The following is an 8,205-nucleotide window of genomic DNA, read 5'->3' on the forward strand; positions in this document are numbered from 1 at the left end:
TCTCAGAGCTGAGGGCAGCGGCTTCCGTCTTCCGAGAACTGTGCGCAGACCTCTCCCTGACTGAGGGAATGAACTAGGGTCTCCTTTGCTTGGTGCCTTCAAGAGGGCAGTTCCGGAAGGTGACTCCCACCTCGGTGTTTCCTGTGCCAATGGTCTAGAGTAAGTCCACGTGGATTCTTCACAGGCACACAGACCCGAGAGCCTTCCTTATTCTCTCGTCATTCATGCCCCTAAACACATAAGAAACATTTGCCGTGTGGGGGGCGCTGGCATCCCACTGGGTACAAAGGGATGGTCACAGATCCTGTCATGAATGCCTTCTAAACAGGAGGGGAGTTGGTCAGTCACAGGGCTGACAGGGAGTCAGAGAAGAAGGAGGGTAGAGTCTGAGAGTGCCCAGAGGGGGGAGAGAGAGAGAGAGAGAGAGAGAGAGAGAGAGAGAGAGAGAGAGAGAGAGAGAGAGAGAGAGAGAGAGAGAGAGAACTTATCTATGGGTGGCTAGGAAAGCTTGCAGCCTTGGAAACATTGGTGTACCATCTGAGAAAGAAAACATATATACACACATTAGTCATATGTGTGACTTCTGTACGCAAGTGACCCTAGTTTTTTTGTTTCATTTTTTGTTTTTTAGAGACAGGGTTTCTCTGTGTAGCTTTGCGACTTTCCTGGAACTCACTCTGTAGCCCAGGCTGGCCTTGAACTCTCAGAGATTCGCCTGGCTCTGCCTCCTGAGTGCTGGAATTAAAGGCGTGCACCAAACCACTGCCCAGTGACCCTGTTGTTTTTATATGTGTACAAATGTCAGTGTGGATGGCTAGTACATATGTATCTGTATAAATGTTTATAAGGGTGTGTGTGTGTGTGTGTGTGTGTGTGTGTGTGTGTGTAAGAATGGATGTCTGAATACATATTTATGTATCTGTAATATGTGTATAAGTGTGTGTGTATATGTTATATTTATACATATGTGCATTGTGAATGTATGTATGTGGGTGTTTGCATGTGTGATTATGAGGACATGTGTTTATAAGTGTGTATGATCATGCAGGTGCATAAGTGTGTGCTGGCTTATACATATCTATTCATATGCATTTATATATGTTCTGTGTTCAGTATCTATGTGTGCATTATGAGTATGTGTATATGTGGGAGTTTGGCATGTACATAAATGAGTACACTGTATGAGCATGCATGTATGTATATGTACATTGTCTCAAACATGCATCAAACATACGTTTGTTCATATACATTTATTTGGTTGTGTGTTTAGTATATACATGGAGCATTGTGAATGTGTATTATGATTGTGAGCATGTGTGTTCATGTGTATGTATGAATATGCATTCGGATAAATGTGCACTGCCTTAAACCTGTCTGTACATATGCATCTATCTGTGTCTGTGAGTTCAGTGTATACTGAATGTGTATATGGTGACTATCTGGAAGGGCATGTTGGGCAGAGGAAACAGCAGGTGGTGGAGACATAAGGCTGGGAGTGGACACGGTGGGATATTGAGCGAGAGGTGCTACGTACCAGATGGTGAGAGGAGTTGAGATTTTTTTTGTTCCTTGGAGACCACCTGAGGACTCAGGACTGCGTCTGTGGGTCCCGGAGCATCACTGATGAGTAAGAGAGAGGTGTGCCCAGGGCAGGTGAAGTGTCCCTCCCATACTGTTTGTGGCAGGATCCTTAAACTCATCCACAGACAGGGGTATTTCAGGTGCGGGAGAGAACAAGAAGCCGCTCACCAGTCTCCTGCCTTCGGAGGGATTTGGCTTTAGCCGAGAAGTTTGATAGAACAAAGAAGGAGGTCTGCCCTTAAATCTTGCTTTATCCTGCTCGGATCTTTCCCATAACTTCTCATTAATTCCTTATGGATTCTGCACAACGCGCTGCTCTGCTGCGTGGCTGCCTGGGTTTCTGCCTCCTGGAGCCTCTGCCCTCAGGTGACCCTGGTGCAGGGGAGGACGGCCCCCCACGCAGGCCTCCAACATCTTCCTGGCTCTATGGAACCAGCCACAGGGCTCTTTTAAAAAAAACTGAGGGCTGGATTTTGAACAAACTGTTTTTGTGGGAATAATTTTTATGCTCCCAAGTATTTGTGGGTTCAATTTTGCACACAATTAACTGTACTTACAAAATGCTTCCTTGAGGGCACCATTAGTCACTGGCAACTCATTCTAAAGGAGCCAGAGGCTAATTGTACCCCCAAGTGAGAAGTTTCAGGTGTAATTAATTATTCTTTAATTATTAAATTTATTATTCATTGGTTGGATGCGCAGAGCTGTGCTCGGGTAAACTCGCCAGCGGGAGGCTGGCTGGGATGCGGAGGCCTACACTGCCTTCAGAGCTAACCTCTGCCAAGGAGACGTGTGCAGAGCTATCCAGGGCTTGCTGGCTGCCTGGCTCAGCATGGAAAACATCACAAGGGTCAGTAATGAGCCAGCTCAGAAATCTTACGGCCTCAAAGACCCCCTGGCTGAGGGGAAGAGCTGGGGTCGGGAATCAGCCACACCTGCCTCTTCCGCAGTGTGGTGCCCTTCTCTGAACCCCACCTGTAGCTTGGGGTGGCTGAGTGAGAGTCTTTACTGCGTGGGTGGAGAGAGCTATGTCTGAGAGTACACAGCTCACACATCCCGGCCACACACACGGGGTTGTTTTCGGCAGATGGCAGCCCCCTTGAGAAGCAGGATAGCAGGGGAGAAAAGGATGCTCCCGTTTTGAAACCCAGATGTCCATGCCAGCTGCGTGGCCCCAGGCAGACTCTTATTTCCCTGGGCCTCAGTTTCCTCCTCTGGAAAGTGGGGATTTTGACAGCCACCTGCTTTACTGGGTTGTGGGGGCTGAGGGAGTTGGTGTTCTGAAAGCGTTTCGCACACGCACCTGCCTGTGGGGAACATGAGTGTTCGCTGTTGTTCATTTGGTCCCCACAGAGAAACCAACCATGAAATGACGTGCCTGGCGTTAGGTACCCAAAAGCAGCTCAAGGGAAGTGGACTCGTTTCGGCTCCCAGTTGGAGGGTGCAGTCCATCACGGTGGGGAGTCACGGCAGCAGGAGTGTGAGGTAGATGGTCACCTGGGTCTGCAGTCGGGAAGCAGAGAGAGGAAGGTCTGTGCTCAGCTCACTTCCTCCATTTTACACAGTCCAGGACCCCAACCATGGGCTGGGGCCGCCTCAGTTAACCTAATCTAGAAAACCCCCTCATCGACACACGCAGAGGTGTGTTTCCATGGCATCTACATCTAGTCAAGTTGACAATCAAGACTGACCATCAGCCCTTCCCTGACTCCCAAATTCATTTAAAAGTTTATATTGAGGCCCGGAAGAGCATTGTCTTTTGTAGCTGCTGTACAAGACTCCAGATTAACTGTCCAGAGTGGGTACCAGCTGTAGAGAGAGGTCATGGGTAGTCATGTTTTTCTTAGACTTTTGCATCTCTTTAAGTTTAGGGTATTTTTTTTAAATTAAAAAACTAAAAATAATATTGAACTTGAGTTGAAAGAGGCGAGTCCGGTCTCAAAATGGAGGGCCATGATCCAAAGGAACTAGAATGGTTAAAGAAGCTGTTGATTGGTGGTCTGGGCTTTGAAGCCACAGATGATAGCTTAAGAGAACATTTTGAGAAATGGGGCACACTTACAGACTGTGGGGTAATGAGAGATCCCCAAACAAAATGTTCCAGGGGCTTTGGTTTTGTGACCTACTCTTGTGTTGAAGAGGTGGATGCTGTTGATGGGCGTGTGGTGGAACCGAAGAGCTGCTTCTAGAGAGGATTCAGTAAAGCCTGGTGCCTGCTTAACAGTGAAGACAATGGTTGTTGGTGGAATTAAAGAAGAATAACGTTATTACAGAAGAATATAACCTGAGAGACCACTTTGAAAAGTATGGTAAGACTGAAACCGTGGAAGTTACGGAAGACAGGCAGAGTGGGAAAAAGAGAGGATTCGCTTTTGTAACTTTTGATGATCAGGACACGGTTGATGAAATTGTTGTTCAGAAATACCACACTATTAACAGGCATAACTGTGAAGTGGAAAAGGCCCTTTCTAAACAAGAGATGCAGTCTGCTGGGTCACAGAGAGGTCGTGGAGGTGGATCTGGCAACTTTATGGGTCGTGGAGGAAACTTTGGAGGTGGTGGAGGTAATGTTGGTCATGGTGGAAACTTTGGTGGAAGAGGAGGCTATGGTGGCGGAGGTATTGGCAGCAGAGGTGGTTATGGAGGTGGTGATGGTGGATATAATGGATTTGGAGGTGATGGTGGCAGCTATGGGGGTGGTTCTGGTTACAGTAGGGGAGGAGGATCCGGTGGTGGTGGACCAGGATATGGAAACCAAGGTGGTGGATATGGTGGTGGAGGAGGAGGATATGATGGTTACAATGAAGGAGGAAATTTTGGTGGCAGTAACTATGGTGGTGGTGGGAACCATAATGCTGTTGGAAATCATAGTGGACAACAGCAATCAAATAGTGGACCCAGGAAGGCGGTCAGTGTTGGTGGAAGAAGCTCAGGCGGTCCCCATGGGGGTGGCTATGGATCTGGTGGTGGAGGTGGTGGATACGGTAGCAGAAAAGGCTCCCATTCTTAGCAGGAGAGAGAGCGAGGAGTTGTCAGGAAAGCTGCAGGTTTCTTGGAGATAGTCGTCCTAAATGATTAGAGGAACTGTAAAAATCTGCCACAGAAGGAACAGCGAGCCATAGTCAGAAAAGTTACTGCGGCTTAAACAGGAAACCCTTCTTGTTCAGGACTGTCACAGCCATGGTTGGTGAAACGTCCAGCTATTGATTTATGCAATGTCATGTCAATTAGACAGACACTTTTATCTGTTGTAACTTTGACTTTTTTCTTTTCTTTTCATTGCTTCAGGTATATTGTCCTGTAAATTGTGGTAACAGTACCAGGAATAAAAGATTAAGGATTTTTTTTTTTTTTTTTTGAGACAAGGTTTTTCTGTGTAACAGCCCTGGCTGTCCTGGAACTCACTCTGTGGACCAGGCTGGCCTCCAACTCATGGAGATCTGCCTGCCTCTGCCTCACGAGTGCTGGGATTAAAGGCATGTGCCATCACCACCCAGTTTCAAGTTGACTTCTAAAGACCAAGGTAAAAAGCCATGGTCAGGATCTTCCTCAGCAGCACCTTCCACTCCCAGGGTCCAACTGTCATCTCAGCTGGTAACTCTTCGCACTGGTTGTGGGGGCTGTGTTTGGTTTTAGAACAAAAACTCACAGCTGGATGGTGGTACGTGCCTATAATCCCAACACATGGGAGGTAGAGGCAGGAGGATCAGGAATTCAAGACTATTTGTTGATTTTGAGGCTATTCTGAGCTACATGAGACCCTATTAAAAAAAAAAAATCAGAGGCTAGAAAGATGGCTCAGAAGTTAAGAGCACTGGCTGCTCTTCCAGAGGACCTAGGTTCGATTCCCAGTACCTATGTGGCAGTGTGAGAGCCAAAGTTACATTTTAACTACTATGCCTAAGAGATCCATGAAACAAAAAGGCCTCTGATCTGCAAGCCCTTTGCCCAGGGACAAATAGATCCTGAAATGCTGGAGGCTATTGCTTATGGGAAATAACAAGCCACATGTTTTCACTCCCCTGAACAAGTTTGTTTGACCCATCTGCACTGGATGCGCTTGATCACATGTGGGCAGGGGGTACACAGGCAGGAAATACAGATTGGACCTGATGGAAAATAGTTAAGCCGCTGCAAAACTTGATTTGGGACCATTTTCTGGAAACCTAGAGATGGACCTGGCCAGTATTTAATTAAAGCTTGCTTCAAGTTTGGCTTTAAATTGTGGTAGTGGTCTTATTCTTCACGGCCGGAATTAACAGTAGCTCATAGCCATCTGTAACTACAGGGGATTCTTCTGGTCTCTTCAGGGGCACTGGGCATACATGTGGTACATAAACATTCATACACACAAAATAAAAAAAAAAGGAAAGCTTGAGAAGAATCATAGTATCTGAGAGCATGATTCACCCACCACCTTTGCCCAGCACACCAGAATCCATGCCTGTTCACTTTCATGATGTCAGGTCTGTTTTTCCTTTTCTTTCTTTCTTTCTTTCTTTCTTTCTTTCTTTCTTTCTTTCTTTCTTTCTTTCTTTCTTTCTTTCTTTCTTTCTTTCTTTCTTTCTTTCTTTCTTTCTTTCTTTCTTTCTTTCTTTCTTTCTTGGTGGGAGTAGGAGCAGAGTCTCATGTAGTAGTCTAGCCTTCAACTTCTTACAAGGTAGCCAAGGTTAAGTTTTGACTTCTGATCCTCCTGTCTCCACCTTCCAAGAGCTGGGATACAGGCATGCATCAACATGCTTAGCTTCAGGTGGCACTAGAGACTGTACCCAGGGTCTCATGCATGTCAGGAAGTCATGCTGCCAACTGAAATGCGCTGCACCCCTAGCTTTTAGGCCTGTTTCAGAAATGAAACACCGCAGAGACCTCCTTCATGACCCTGGTCAGCACCTTTCTCCTCCCTCTCTGCCGAGAGGGAACTGCTGACAGGAACCTGGCCTGTAGCCTTCCTCTTCAGGGTTGACATCTTGCCCACATGTGTGCCTCTCTAGACACTTTAGTGTTTGTGTGTGAATGGTCCATAGGTGATGTCCTTCTGCAATGTGACTTACCCTTCAGCTGTCTGTCCGTCGATTCTGTCCTTGGTGATGTGTGCAGACTCAGGTCTGAAGATGGAAGAGGTGATGGGTCTGTGTTGCCTGAGACCACAGTGACAGAGCCTAGAAGCCCAGGAGCTGTCTGGACCAACAGCTCAGTGTTGTGTCGGGGAGCCCGAGGTGTGGGCAAGGGGAACTGATATCCCTTTAGTTGAAAATGAGTCCATTGGCAGGCTATTAAATGGCCCAAATAATTATTTAAAAAATTCTTAGCAGGGACTGAAGAGTTGGCTCAGTGGTTAGGAGCACTGGCTGTTCTTCCGGAGGACCAAGGTTCAATTCCCAACACCCACATGGCAGTTCACAACTGTTTGTAACTCCAGTTCCAGGGGATCTGACACCCTCACACAGGCATACATGCAGGCAAAATATCAGTGCACATGAAATAAATAAATGTTTAAAAAAATCTTTAGTAGGATGTGGTGGCATACTTCTTTAATTCCAGAACCTGGGAAACAGAGGCAGTCGGATCTATGTGAGTTCAAGACCAGCCTGGTTTACAAAGTGAGTTCCAGGACAGCCAGGACTGACTGTTATACAGAAAACTGTCAAAAAAAATTCAGATTCATTTATTTTAGGTGTATGAGTTTTTTGCCTGCACATGTGTATGTGTGCTACATGTGTGCCTGGTACCTGCCAAAGTCAGAAGAGGGTGTTGGATTCCCTGGAACTGAAGTTACAGATGATTGTGAGCCACCATGTGGGTGCCGGGAACTAAACTGTGGTCCCTTTGCAAGAACAAGTGTTCTTAACTACTGATATAACTCTGCAGTACTCAAATGATTTTTTTTTTAAAACTTTTCAAATTACATTTATTTTTTTTCTATTGGGGCAAGAGTCACATGTGTGCCATGACCCACGTGTGGAGGTCAGAGGACAACTTGCAGGAGTCAGCTCTACCCTTTCACCATATGGGACCTGGGGACAGAACTCCAATTGTCAGGTTTGGCAGCATTTACCCACTAACCCATTTCACTGGCCCTAGATGGCTTCTAGCTTAAAGACACACATTTACCAGACCATTCCAGGAGTCTCGAGGGAGGGGAAGAGACCCCAGTCGCGATGCCTCTAGCTAAGATTTCTTGTCTTTTCATCATTTCACTAAGGATTCCTAAGGAAAACACCTCATTCAAAGTGGCTTCAAGGGCCAGCCATGACTCACATATTGAAAAGTGTTCCGTGTTCAGAATTACGGCTAGCTTCAGGTACGCCTACACCAAAGACGTAAATGACCTCACCCTTATCCTCCTGTGTTGGCACGGTGGCTCCTGAGCTTCCAAACTCCCTGTCTATCTGCTGTCTTGCCATCTCTCATTGGCCCTGATTAGGCCATGTGTCCATTACTTACCTTTTTATTTTTCTTTATGAGTATGTTTGTCTGTGTGTCTATGTGTACATGCACTCATGTGTGCCGTTGCCTGCTGAGGCCAGAAAAGGGTATTGGACCACTGGTTGTGAGCTGTCTGATATGGGTGGGTGCTGGGAACCTTACTTAGGTCCTCCGGAGGAGCAGCAGGTACTTTTGAAA

General features: G+C 46.5%; 1 pseudogene; it reads left to right on the forward strand.

Annotated features, from left to right (window-relative positions):
* Positions 1-3,471: 3,471 nt before the first annotated feature.
* On the forward strand, positions 3,472-4,591 carry LOC102925668 (heterogeneous nuclear ribonucleoprotein A3 pseudogene; annotated as a pseudogene).
* Positions 4,592-8,205: the final 3,614 nt, after the last annotated feature.

This window comes from Peromyscus maniculatus, chromosome 1 (genome assembly GCF_049852395.1).
Source record: "Peromyscus maniculatus bairdii isolate BWxNUB_F1_BW_parent chromosome 1, HU_Pman_BW_mat_3.1, whole genome shotgun sequence".
Lineage (NCBI taxonomy): Eukaryota > Metazoa > Chordata > Mammalia > Rodentia > Cricetidae > Peromyscus > Peromyscus maniculatus.